Below are 14,436 nucleotides of genomic sequence, written 5' to 3'. Positions count from 1 at the left end.
CTTGAACCCACAACTCTGAGATCATGACCTGAGTGGGAATGCAGCAGGACGCTCAACCCACCTGAGTGGGAATGCAACAGATACCCAGGGACCTCAAAGTTTGAGCATCTTTTAATATGTTAATATGATTTGGAGCATTTGGATTTGCTCTTCCCTGAGAATTTTTTTTTTTTTTTAAAGATTTAATTTATTTTATTTGACAGACAGAGATCACAAGCAGGCAGAGGCAGGCAGAGAGAGAGGAGTAATCAGGCCCCCTGCTGAGCAGAGAGCCTGATTCGGGGCTCGATCCCAGAACCCTGGGATCATGACCTGAGCCCAAGGCAGAGGCTTTCACCCACTGAGCCACCCAGGTGCCCCTGATATTTTCTTATTAGCCTTTGTCTATTTTACCATTAGTTGTTTACCTCTTTGTTTTCTGTATAGAAAAAATGTGATGTATTGTTTATTGACTTCTTATGGTATATATAGCATCAAAGTTTTTATTTACAAGTAATTAAAATATGGCTGTTGTCTTCACTTTAGCTTTTCTTTCTTTCTTTTTTTTTTTTTCCCCCATTGCAGCTTCTTGGTTTCAAGTCTTGGTTAAGAAATTCACCAATGTTGGGGGCACCTGGGTGGCTCAGTGGGTTAAGTCTCTGCCTTTGATCTCAGGGTCCGGGGATCCAGCCCTGCATTGGGCTCTCTGCTCAGCAGGGAACCTGCTTCCCATCTCTCTCTGTCTGCCTTTCTGCCTCCTTGTGATCTCTCTGTCAAATAAATAAATAAAACCTTAAAAAAAAAAAAAAAAGAAATTCACCAATGTTCCTAGAAGAGATGGTAGATAGTATCCTAGTTTATCTTAGTTTTTTTTTTCAAAGATTTTATTTGACAGTGAGAAACACAGCAAGAGAGAGAACACAAGCAGGAGAAGTGGGAGAGGGAGAAGCAGTCTTCCTGCCAAGGAGGGAGCCTGATGTGGGGCTGGATCCCAGGACCCTGGGATCATGACCTGAGCCGAAGGCAGAGACTTAATGACTGAGCCATCCAGGTGCCCCAAGATTTTTATTTTTATATTTAGGTCTCTTAATATTTTTTATATCATGTTTACATAAAAAACCCAAGAGACTTTGGTAAATCCTAAACAAATGAAGACTAATTTGTCCTTAGCAAATTCTTACCCAATTAAAAATTTTTCTTGACTATAATTATTAGAAACTCCAGGGGCGCCTGGGTGGCTCAGTGGGTTAAGCCGCTGCCTTCGGCTCAGGTCATGATCTCGGGGTCCTGGGATCAAGTCCCGCATCGGGCTCTCTGCTCGGCATGGAGTCTGCTTCCTCCTCTCTCTCTCTCTCTGCCTGCCTCTCTGCCTACTTGTGATCTCTCTCTGTCAAATAAATAAATAAAATCTTTAAAAAAAAAAAAAAATTATTAGAAACTCCAAAAACAATCTTAAAAGCTTTATTGAGGTGTAAATGACATAAATTAAAATGCATATGTTTAGGTACACCTGGCTGGCTCAGGCAGTAGAACATATGATTCCTGATTTTGGGGTTGTGAATTTGAACTCCACATAGAGCAATAAGGGGCCTCTGGGTGGCTCAGTGGGTTAAGCCTCTGCCTTCGCCTCAGGACATGATCCCAGAGTTCTGGGATGGAGCCCTGGGATTGAGACCTGCATCGGTCTCTCTGCTCAGCAGGGAGCCTGCCTTCCCCTCTTTCTCCGCCTGCCTCTTTGCCTACTTGTGATCTCTGTCTGTCAGATAAATAAAATCTTAAAAAAAAAAAAAAAGTAAAATAAGATATATCTGGCTGTCTCTGTCAGAAGTGTGTGCAGCTTTTAGTTTCTGGTTTTGAGTTCAACCTCCATGGTGGGTGTGGAGATTACTTAAATAGATAAAACTTAAAAAATAAAATTAAATTAAAATAAAATACACACACACAAATAAAAGTAAAGAGCACACGTTTAAAGTGGGCAACTGATGGGGCGCCTGGGTGGCTCAGTGGGTTAAGCCGCTGCCTTCGGCTCAGGTCATGATCTCAGGGCCCTGGGATCGAGTCCCGCATCGGGCTCTCTGCTCAGCAGGGAGCCTGCTTCCCTCTCTCTCTCTCTCTGCCTGCCTCTCCATCTACTTGTGATTTCTCTCTGTCAAATAAATAAATAAATAAATCTTAAAAAAAAAAAAATAAAAAATAAAGTGGGCAACTGAATAAGCTTTGCAACATGTATAATTCATGAATCCATCTCTGCAATCAAAGTGGACACACTCATCATTTTCCAAAGTTTCCTTTTGAACCTTTATTATTTATTTATTTATTATTTATTTATTTATTGAAGTGTAAATGACATAAATTAAAATGCATATGTTTAGGGACACCTGGCTGGCTCAGGCAGTAGAACATGTGATTCCTGATCCTGGGGTTGTGAATTTGAACTCCACATAGAGCAATGGGAACCAATCGCTCCCCAAACCTTCCAGCCTCCCTGCCTCCCACCACTACCCCCCGCCAGGCAATCACTGATCTGCTTCCTATCACTACTAATTAATTTGTGTTTTCTACAATTTTATACAAGTGGAATCATGAAATATGTACTCTATCTCTCTCTTTCTAAGTTTGGCTTATTTTACTCAGCACAATTACTTTGATATTAATTTATGCTTTTTTAAAAGATTTTATTGATTTATTTGAGAGAGAGGAAGTGAGAGAGAGAGAGATCATGAACAGGGGCGAAGGGTAGAGGGAGAAGCAGACTCCCTGCTGAGGAGGGAGCCTGATGCAGGACTCGATCCCAGGACCATGGGACCATAACCTGAGCCAAAGGCAGACACTTAACTAACTGAGGCACCCAGGTGTCCCTTAATTTATGCTTTTGTATGTATCAATAGTTTATTTCTTTTTCTTGCTGAATAGCGCTCCATTGTATGGATATACCACAATATTTTTACCCATTCATCTGTTAACCGAAAGTCATTTTTTTTTAAAGATTTTATTTATTTATTTGACAGAGAGAGATACAGTGAGAGAGATACTCCACAAGCAGGAGTGGGAGTGGGAGAGGGAGAAGCAGGCTCCCCACTAAGCAAGGACCCCGATGTGGAGCTCGATGCAGGGCTCGAACTGAGGACACTGGGATCAAAGGCAGACAATGACTGAGCCACCCAGGCATGCCTGTTTACAGAAATTCTATTCAGTATTGTTTCTCATATGCAGAGCATTGTTTGAAAGTTGAGAGTAGGCTTTTTCTACACATTTTACATTTGTTTATCATCTATATTGGTTCTTGCATATACAGTAAACAGTGTGATTTGAGAGAAGGGTTTTCCACCCATAGTATGTTCCTAGGGTCTCTCTCCTATATGAATGTTGTAACATTTCAGGAGGGACAGCTTCTACTGAAGATTTTTGCATGTGTTCTGTATTTAGGTGTCTCTCAAAAATGAATTCTCATTTGCTATTGAATGTTTTCTCACCTCCCCTACATGAATAGGGTTTATCTGCAAGTATGACTTCTCTATTGTCTAATGAGGCTTGACTTCTGAATAAAAGCATTCTCATACCTACTACATACGTAAGATTTCTTTTGTACGGATTATTTTATAAATAATGATGTCTCTCCTTTTGGATGAAGATTTTCCACATTTATTACAATTGTAGAGTTTGTTTCCAGTATAAATGTTTTGATCTTATTGCAGTATTGCTTCTAGCTAAAGACACTTCCACATTGATTACATTCAGGGATTTCTTTCCAGTACAAATCTTCTTGGGCCCTGTGAGATTTTTTTCACTACTGGAGGCTTTCCCACTTTCTTTATAGCCATAGGGTTTCTCTCCAGTACGCCTTCTTTGGTCTCTAATGAGTCTTACTTAGCCTTTGAAGAGAAGCGTTTCCACATTCATAAGCTTTCTCCTTAGAATGATGGGTATGAATTTTTTCTATTACAGCTGAAGGATTTTCCGCATTTATCGCTTTTATGGGATTTCCTCCTTCTATAGATTCTTAAACGTAAAGTGAGGGATGAGATTCGAGAAAACACTTGGGGAAAAAAAGGGAGAACACTTGACTACTTTCAGCACATGCATGAATGCACCATCTCCAGTGTGTATCTTCTCAGGATCTCTGAGTCATTGCTTCGGGCTAAAGGGTTTCCACATTCATTATATCCGGGAATTTTTTCTCCAGTATGAATTTTTTTTTTTTTTTTTTAATGTGTAAGGAGATTTGCGTTGGCTGGAGGCTTTCTGATATCCCTTACATGCTGTAGTTTCTCTTTTGGATTATTCTCAGGTGTCTGTTGACATTATATTCCTGAAAGAAGACTTTTCGTACAATGATTACATACATGAGGTTACTACTGAGTGATCTTAAATGAGATTACTACGACCAAGTTGAACCATAGCATCCTTATCATATTTATAACAATTCTTGCTTACACAGCTTCCCTCATATCAAAATTTATGTTATGGCCCCAAATTTTCAGGCTAAGTCACCTTCATAAAGGTGTTTTCTTGAAATAACAATGTTTGATGGAAAGTACGTTTCCATTTTCATACATTTCTTGCGTTTTACTATGACTATGTGTCAGGGGAAAAGATGGTACTCGACTTAAAGTCTTCATAATGCTTCTCTCCCTGCTTATTAAACTTCCCAGAAGCTGCTTCTGTACAACACCTCCCTTCCAGTTCTCTCTCAACATCCATGACTCGGGCTGTTTGAACTGAAAACAAAATCCAGTTTCATGACAAGATCTCTGGTAGTCTGGGCACCTGGCTGGCTCCATCAGAAAGGCATACACTCTTAATCTTGGGGTTGTAAGTTTGAGCCACACATTGGGTGTAGAGATTGCTTAAATTAATAAAACTTAAAAAAAAAGTCTCTAGGAGTCTGGGCCACAAACAAAAGCAGATACTCCATAATAACAACTTCTTTTGGAGTCATTATTTTTTATTTTATTTTTTTAACTTAAATAATCTCTAAAACAAATGTGGGGCTTGAACTCATGACCCTGAGATCAAGATTTGCATGCTTCACCAACTGAGCTAGCCAGGGGTGCCTTTTTTTTTTTTTAACATTTATTTATTTATTTGGGGTAGGGAGGAGCAAGGGAAGAGGGAGAGAAATCCTCAAGCAGACTCCCCACCACAAGAGCTTGATCTCAGGACTTGAACCAAAATCAGGAGTTGGATGCTTAACCCACTGAGCCACCTAGGTTCCCCAGCCCCTATTTTTTTTTCTTTTATTTTCTACTCCATAATAAGTATGTTTAATTTTATATAAAATAACATTAAAATATTTTCCTATTCAATTCCTTAGACTTTTCCTTTCAAATCTGACAAACAAACAAAAGTAAACCCGATACTGCTGCTATTTCATAAATGCTTATAATCCCTGCCATCCCCATTCCAGTATGTACCTCACCACAACACACAGTCTTGTACCCACCCAGCTTCCCACTCACTCTACACTCAGTTTCCTATGGCTGACATAACAGAGTACCACCAATTAGGTGGGTGCTTAAAACAATAGAAATTTATTATCTCACAGTTCTGAAGCCTTGATGTCCAAAATAAAGGTGTGGGCAGGGCAATGCTCTCTCTCTGAAGACTTTAGGGAATAATCCTTCTTTAAACTGTTGGCGGTTGCTGGAAGTCTTCGATTTTCTTTGGCCTAAAGATACATCATAGTCCATCTTTGCCATTTAAAAAAAAAAAAAATTTATTTTTAAGTAATCCCTGTACCCAATGTGGGGCTTAAACTTATAACCCAGTGGTCAAGAACCACAAGCTCTACTGGCTGAATCAGCCACGTGCTCCTCTGCCTCTGTCTTTATGTATCTTTCCCTGTGCAATGTGCCTCTATTTTCTCTTATAAGAAAACCCATCATTATGCTAGGGCCTGACCTATAGAGTATGACATTATCTTAACTAATTATATCTGCAAAGACCCTATTTCCAAAATAAGACCTCTGTCACAGGTTCCAGATATGAACTTTGGAGGAGACTATCCACCACAATATAAATTTCACTCAGGTGGGGGGATGGGGTCATGGGGGAGGGGTGGGCATTAAGGAGGTCACTTGAAGTGATGAGCCCTGGGGGTTATATGAATTGATGAATCACTAAATTCTACCTCTGAAACTAATAATACACTATATGTTCATCAAAGTGATTTTTTAAAAAGATTTTATTTATTTATTTGACAGAGATCACAAGTAGGCAGAGAGGTAGGCAGAGTGAAAGGGGGAAGCAGGCTCCCTGCTGAGCAGAGAGCCTGATGCAGGGCTCCATCCCAGGACCCTGAGATCATGACTTGAGATGAAGGCAGAGGCTTAACCCACTGAGCACCCAGGCACTCCCTAAAGTGAATTTTTTAAAAAAAGATTTTATTTGAGGGGCACCTGGGTGGCTCAGTGGGTTAAAGCCTCTGCCTTCAGCTCAGGTCATGATCTCAGGGTCCTGGGATGGAGCCCCACATGGGGCTCTCTGCTCAGCGGGGAGCCTGCTTCCTCCTCTCTCTGCCTGCTGCTCTGCCTACTTGTGATCTCTCTCTTTCTGTGTTAAATAAATAAATAAAATCTTTAAAGAAAAAAAGATTTTATTTGAGAGAGAGAGACAGAGCATGAGTGGGGGGAGGAGCAGAGGGAGAGGGAGAAGCAGACTCCCAGCCAAGCTGGGAACGTAATACAGGGCTCAACTGTGATCATGACTGAGCCACCCAGGTGCCCTCATTAATATGATTTTAAATAAAAATTTAAAAAATTTAAAAAAATAAATTTTAAACATCCAGTTGCACTCACAGTCACCCACAACTGAACCCTGTTGGGTTTTTTTCTGAATAAGAGTGAAGCTCGGGGGCGCCTTGGTGGCTCAGTCGGTTAAGGATCTGCCTTCAGCTCAGGTCATGATCCCAGGGACCTGGAATAGAGCCCCACATGGGACTCCCTGCTTTGAGGGGAGCCTGCTTCTCTCTCTCCCTCTGCCTACCCTTCAGCCTGCTGGTGCTCACTCTCTCTCTGTCTCTCTCTTTCTCTCTCTGTCTAATAAATAAATAAAATTGTTAAAAAAAATTGTTTAAAAAATTGTTAAAAAAAATAGTGAGGCTCTGAACAACTCTGACCTGGTCACAAACTCCTTGATCCTTTCTCTGAAGTCCACCTAGTTCCGTATCAGTCATCCTCTCTCCTCACAGTGCAGACCTGAAGCCAAATGACTGGGTCATTTATTTTTTTTGGACTATCACCTTGTTTAATTATTTTGAACCTACAGAAAAGTTGCAAAAGTAGTACAAGAATTACCATATACCTATCGTGCAGGTTCTCCATATGTTAACATTTTAGTCACATGTAAATGGAATTTTTTTTTCTTTTGCTGAAGTGTTTGAGAATAAACTGCAGATATATTTCCCTTTCACCTGGTGTTTATTTCCTAAAAGTAAGAAAATACTTTACAAAGTTTATGTCAGTGTGACCAATTGTTCTCTATACATGTAAAAAATGTTTTTTCCTGGTTCAGGATTCAAATCTGAGACATTTAGTTGTTGTGTCCTTTTAGTCTCCTTTAGTCTGGAATGGTTCCTCAGACTTTGTTTTTCATAATATTAATAATTTTTTTTTTAAGTAGGCTCCATGCCCAATGTGGGCCTTGAACTCAAGACCTTGAAATCAAGAGTCACCTACTCTACCAGTTAAGCTAGCCAGAGAGACCCATGACATTAATATATCTGAGGTGAATATAGGCCAGTTATCTTGCAGAATGTCCCTTAGTGTGGGTTTGCCTATTGTTTCCTTATAATCAGATTCAGGTTATTAATTTTTGGCAGCCATATTGCAGAAGTGAAGCTGTATCTATCAATGTATCCGTGTCCTATTCCTGATGATAGTAACTTTACTTTTTTTTTTCCAAGTATTTTACTTATTTGAGAGAGAGAAAGAAAGAGAGCACATAGGCAAGCATGAGGGGAGAGGCAGAGAGAGAAGCAGACTCTCTAGGGAGCCCAGTTTGGAACTCTGATCCCAGAACCCTGTGGTCATGATCTGAGTCAAAGGTAACCTTAACCGACTGAGCCACCCAATGCCCCCTGAAGATAGTAACTTTGATCACTATGATAATATCTCCAAATTTCTCCATTATATAGTTACTTTTTCCTTATAATTATTAAGTATCTTTTGTGGAGATATTTCAAGACTGTGTTGACATCATGCTATCAAATATTCATCTATTGGTTTCAGTCTACACCTATAATTCTTGTTTGAGAAATTTTAATAATTGTTTCAGGTGCTGTCAAATGACAGTTTTTCTTTTTCCAGCATTCCTTCTCTTTTATTCACTTGCTTTCCTCTATAATGATGAGCTTTCCCTTTTAACTCACTTTGTTGTTAACCTTTGTAAACTCCTCACTCTGTTGCCAGCTCTGTGATACATTTTAAGAAAGGTCTTTTACGAACTGCATATACAGCATTTTAGCTGTTTTTGTTGGCCTAAGTTATCTGCTACACTGTTGGCAACAGGTGTCAGTCTTCAACTCCCTTCTTTTTTTCAGGCAACTCCTGCTCTGTTTCCTAACCCTCCCCTGAAACTGTTGACAATTTATCAGCTACTTCCACTCCATCTTTCCAGATCCACAGGTTATCGGACTTATCTTTTTTCTTTCTTTTGTTAAAAATTTTCTTATTTGAGAGAGAGAGAGAAAACATGAGCAGGGAGAGGGGCAGAGGGAGAAGCAGGCTCCCCGCTGAGCAGCGAGCCTGATGTGGGGCTTGATTCCAGGACCTTAGGATCATGACCTCAGCTGAAGGCAGATGCCCAATTCACTGGCCACCCAGGCATCCCTGACTTTATCTTTCTTTACCATTCAGTAATAATTAGCTGCAGCTGACTACCACACCCTTCTTGAAACACTTCCTTCTTGAGGCTTCTCAGACACCATCTTCTTCTGTTCTGTTTTGGTGGCCGTAACAATCTCTTTTGTTGTCTCTTCCTCCTTTCTCCATCTCTAAATTCAGCAGCTCCCAACCGCTTAATCCTGGACCCTCTTGGCTTCTCCATACACAATCTCTCCCTTACCTAAGCCTTATCAGATGAACTTATCTAATTAGGCTTCATTTAATTTTATGTGTGTATTTTTTTTTTTTAAAGTAGGTACTATGCCCAACATGGGACTTGAATTCACAACCCCTAGATCAAGGGTCGCATGTTCTACCGACTAAGCCAGCCAAGCACTCCAACCATATGTATTTAAATACAATTCATAGTCTGAATTTGTATCATAGCCTGATAATTGTAATTGTAAAGCCTAATAATCCTGAAATTGTATCATAGCCCTGATCTCTCCTTGAATACTAACTGCCAGTATAGTATGTCTAATTGGATTTCTAAAATATATACTTCAAACTTAGCATGACCACAACAGAACACTTGATTTTCTAACCATTTCTCTCCCAGTCTTCCCAATTTCAGTGGAGTCATCAACATTCACTTGGTCACACGAGACTCAATTTTTCTTTCTTTTTTATTTTTAAAGTCTCAATTTTTCAAGTCATTCTCCATCACTCTCCTGTCATCACTAGAAACTCCCACTCCTTTCCATTATCTTATCTATTTGCAAGTTCTGTGGTTTTACCTCCAAAACATATCTGGTATCCACACACTTCTCTCCATTTGCACTACTATTTTAGTCAAGATCACCAATTTCTTGCTTAGAATATATTGCAACAGACTCCTAACTCCTCGTCTCTTATTTCTCCCCTCTCACCCAACAAGATAAGCACCCTGGAGCAGCCAGGATCGTCTTAAAAAACAAAACCCATTATACTCCTGCTTAAAACGTCCAACCACTTTAAATCACACTTAAAATACAATAACAGCTCTAATACCATAATATTCCAAACCTTTTATGATCTGGTTGTATGATCTTACTATCTCTTCAAGTTTTCTTGTATCACTATACTCCTTGCCCTATAGTCCAGCAACTCAGGCTTTGTTATTGTTTTTAGTATGAAAAAAAAAAAAAGATTCAGCACAAAAATCCTTGCCTTAATGAGCTTCCACTCTAAAAAAGGTAAGACTTCGTTCTTTTTTTATGACCAAGTAATATCCCTGTGTGTGTGTGTGTGTGTGTGTGTGTGTGTGTATCACATATTCTTTATCCCTTTAGATGGACATTTGGGCTCTTAACATAATTTAGCTATTGTTGATAATGCTGCTATAAACATAGGTATGCAGGTATCCCTCCAAGTCAGTATTTTTGTACCCTTCGGGTAAATACTTAGTAGTGCAATTGCTGGGTCATAGGGCAGTTCTATTTCTAACTTTTTGAGGACCTGCCATACTGTTTCCACAGTGGCTGCACCAGTTTGCATTCCCACCAGCAGTGCAAGAGGGTTCTGCTTTTTCCACATCCTCACCAGTATCTGTTGTTTCCTGTGCTGTTAATTTTAATGGGTGCTTTTTTTTTTTTTTTTTAATTATTCAAGTCTCAAGTCTCAGCTCAAATGTTAGTATCTTAGAAAAGACTTCTTTGGGGACGCCTGGGTGACTCAGTTGGTTAAGCCGCTGCCTTTGGCTCAGGTCATGATCTCGGGATCCTAAAATCGAGCCTCTTGGCAGGCTCCCTACTTAGTGGGAAGTCTGCTTCTCTCTCTCCCTCTGTTGCTCCCCCATGCTTGCGCTCTGTCGCTTGTGTTCTCTCTTTCTCAAATAAATATGACGGTAAAAAAAATGGGGGTGCCTGGGTGGCTCAGTTGGTTAAGCATCTGCCTTGAGCTCAGGTCATGATCCCAGGAGGGAGCCTACTTCTCCCTCTTCTCCGTGCCTGTGCTCTCTGTTGTCATCTCTGTCTCTTTTTCAAATAAATAAAAAAAAACTTCAACACTCTATTTAAGTTGCCAGCATTTCCCACACTTTGTATTTTCCTGCTTTACTTTTATTTATTTATTTTTTAAAGATTTTATTTATTTGAGGGGCACCTGGGTGGCTCAGTCAGTTAAGTGTCTGCCTTCAGCTCAGGTCATGATCCCAGGGTCCTGTGACAGAGCCTGCTTCTTCCTTTCCCCTTGGCTCCTCCCCTGCTTAGTCTCTCTCTCTCAAACAAACAAACAAATCTTCTAAAAAGTTTATTTATTTGAGTGAGAGCTTATGAGTGTCAGAGGAGGAATAGTTGGAGCAGGAGGGAAGCAGGAGGGGGAAAAGCAAATTCCCTGCTGAGCAGAGACTGCCACGTGGGTTTGATCCCAGGACCCTTAACCGACTGAGTCACCCAGGTGCCCCTGCTTTACTTTCTTCATAGCACCTATCACCTGGAATTATCTTATTTTCTTCTGTTGCCTATGCTACATACAGTACATATTCAATAAATACCAGTATACCAAAGGAGTGAATTTTACTGAGTATAAATTTAAAAATAAAAATTTATATGAGGGGCACCCGGCAGGCTAAGTCAGTAGAGAGTACATCCTCTTGATCTCGGGGTCATGAGTTTGAGCCCAACATTGGGTATAGAGATAACTTTAAAAACAATAATAAAAAAAATATATGAAATGTATTAGTTGAGGCTCACTTAAGGCCTTCTGAATAAAAAAAAATCACTGGGGTGGTGTCCAACTGTAATATGTGTGCACTCTGAAGTTTCAGACCATTTCTCAGAGTCCATGAGGGTATCTTGTATTCTGCAGCCCAGCTAGCCCCATTTCTCATGTCAATTTCCTCTTCTGGTTTCCTTGACATTTCTGGTCTAGCTGACCTCATTTGGGACCATCCTAATCCATCAGAGAGCATGATATGTCAAATCTCAAAATGGGGAACGTTTTCTCTAGAGGTCAAAGGATGTAGGAGTGGACCTGCCCAGCCTTTGGCATTGTTTGTGCAAGCATGGGGCTAAAGGGGAATACTGGAATGACTTTCTTAACCAATATAGTCTTTCCTAAGGCAACTGACTTCCGTTCAGTGAAGTTACTTACATGTGCCTCATCAGGTCCCCAATACATTGCCTTCTCAATTAAATTCAAGTGTTTATGGATCACCTAATTCTAAGTCCTGTGGCATCTCCCTCCCTGTGGAGGAACAAGACGTGGTCTAGTTATCAAATTGCTTACTACAAGGTAATCAACTGTCTTGAAGTTTTAAAAAACCCAATGTTCTCCTATTTCCACTTTGTTTCCAGTTTCTTTAAATAAACAAAACAGTGAGGAGGGCATTGTAGAAGGGATTTTACCAATTCCCCTTCCCACCCTTGGATGTTTTCCATTTTCAAGTCTTCTACTTAGTTGGGCTTTATTCCACTTTTTCTTGGTTAGCCAATTAGTTCAGCAGTTTTATCTCCTTTATCATCATTAACACTGCCTTTTAATTGCAAGGTGGGAGGTATTTTTACATGTAAATCTCACTTAATCTTCAAAACAATGTAGCAAGGTAGATGTCTTGGATGGAAAAAACGGCCCTGGGCCCTTGGCCCTCGGGAAGGTGCAAAGGTTCAAGGTCCCTTCCAGATCTAGTTGCCATTCATTCCTATTAGGGGTGGCTATCTAGGGTTGGAGATCTTGCTCCAAAGCTTGGGTTCATTTCTGTGCACCTGACTACCCTTTGGGAAGGGAATTTTACGGGATGGTAGGATGTAGAAGTCTGAGGTTAAGAAATGAGTGCCTGAGTCACTGGTTAATCATTGTTGAATAATGCTTTGTGTTTCTGGAAAAACCTTTCCTTTTTCAGAATGGGAAAAGGGTCGAGGAGCGATGCCATGAGGCGCTCCAGGGTTTGGCAAGGACTAAGCACAGACACAGTCGTGGGGTCAGAGGTGGAGGCACCGTCAGCAGCAGGAGGAGGGCGCGGCGGGCTCTGGACACCCAGAAGCCTGGAATCCGAGGCCCAGGAAGGCGCGTGCCGACCGGCCGAGGCCCGCGCTGCTTTCGGGTTGGCGCGTTAGCATCGGTTCAGCCGAGACTCCGCAGGCAGGTCAGCTCCAGGTGCAAATCTGTGAAGGCGCCAAGCCGGAGCACGCCCGTAAGCCGGCGGCGCGCTCGCCCCGCCACGTCCCTGGCTCGGCGTCTCAGGACACCGGGCCTCTCGAGTGTGGGGTATTGGCTCGGGCCCCATGAGCACTCCATCCCTGCTACCTGGGCCACCGAGGCCGGCCGTTAGCCCACCGCCGCTGCCACGGAACCCTCGGGCCAGGATTGACCCTGAATCCGAAGAGTCGGCCTTTCTGATTGGCTTAGAGTACAAACGTAGGCGAGCGCTGCCTGAGACCCGCTCTTTGATTGGGTTTTAAATGAACAAGAGAGCACGAAATAAAGAGGCCTTCAGTCATTGGGCCATTGTGTGAATCTCCTTTTGACTTTCTCTGCCGCCTGAAGAAGCGTCTCAGGATCTTCGTCATGAGTCTTAAATCTGGGCCTGTCAGTTCGCCCCAGCGTTACTCGTCTCTAGGCAGGGCATGGGGTTTACAGAGTTCAACCAATCACATAACGTCGAGATCATGTTGCCAGGCAGATTATGCTAATAAGGCCCCGCCTTTTATACTGCTCCCACTCTGCGGCGGGAAGAACCACCTGGAGGTGGCGGGGGGGGTTTGATTTCCATCACCCCTAGGGAGAGAGGATCGGGGACCCGCTGATCTTCCAGCTCCCCTCACCCAACGTCGTGTAAGTACCTAAAGGATCAAGGGAACCGGATAAGCCAGCGTCCAGAGTACCCCATCGACTGGGAGGGTGTTTCGTCTTTGCTTAGTCCCACCCAAAATGGCGCCAAGCTCTTTCCGCGTCTCAGAGCCCGGCCGGGGCCAACCGACCGCGGACCCGGGTGGGGGGGGAAACTGATGGTGGTGGTGGGGGGGAGAAATCCCGGCGGCACCGCCCGATGGTACAGTCCAGCCGGGGCTGGGACAAGGCACCTTACTCGGGGTGGGGGGTCAAACCATCTGCACCTTCTAAGGGGAAAGGGGCAAAACCCCCTAAAGGAGCCCCTTCTGGCGCCGCGTTCAGCGATGGCTTCGGCGCCTCTTGGCCCCTGCCTTCCCCGCGCGCAGCCTCCCCCCTGCGACCCCCGAGTGGCTCGCACGCTCCGCCGGCCGCGCGCACCTCTCCTCCCCTGCCCGCGTTGGTTGGGCCGGGACGGCAGTTGGGCGCCCTGCGCGCTCCTGCCGCGGCGGTTGGGCCGGCGCTCGGGGTGCAGCGGGCGGTCTCCGCCGGCCGGGTACCCGGGGGGCGGCGCGGGGGGCGCGGCGCGGCGCGGCCCGGGGCTCAGGGCCAGGCGGGCCCGCGCAATGGAGGGCTCCCTCGGATGGGGCGCCCTGCTTTGTCTCGTGAGGCCGCGCCACCCACCTGCCATTGATTGCCGGTTCCCCCAGTCCCATATTTACAAGTTGGCGTCGGCAGGACCCGGGGAGGCCCGGCTTGGAGGGGCGCGGGGATGGCACGTTTGGGTCAGTCTTGGTCAACAGCGGCCCGGGTGGGCAGGGCGGAGGCC

General features: G+C 43.3%; 1 protein-coding gene across 4 annotated transcripts in view; it reads left to right on the top strand.

Moving 5' to 3' along the window:
• The first annotated feature begins 13,492 nt into the window (after positions 1-13,492).
• The window catches only part of PRDM10 (PR/SET domain 10), a 98,410-nt gene continuing 97,466 nt past the window's right edge, over positions 13,493-14,436 (top strand). For 3 of the 4 annotated variants that reach the window (XM_059184999.1, XM_059185009.1, XM_059184979.1), the window contains exon 1: positions 13,500-13,613. The gene's annotated coding sequence lies outside the window, so the exon portion shown is untranslated. Of the gene's footprint in view, positions 13,614-14,436 lie in introns of all 4 variants that reach the window. The other variant, XM_059184989.1, reaches the window with a different exon arrangement.

This window comes from Mustela lutreola, chromosome 1 (assembly GCF_030435805.1).
Source record: "Mustela lutreola isolate mMusLut2 chromosome 1, mMusLut2.pri, whole genome shotgun sequence".
Classification (NCBI taxonomy): domain Eukaryota; kingdom Metazoa; phylum Chordata; class Mammalia; order Carnivora; family Mustelidae; genus Mustela; species Mustela lutreola.
The sequence above is the reverse complement of the archived record's forward strand: the minus strand, read 5'-3'. Positions and strand labels throughout refer to the sequence as shown.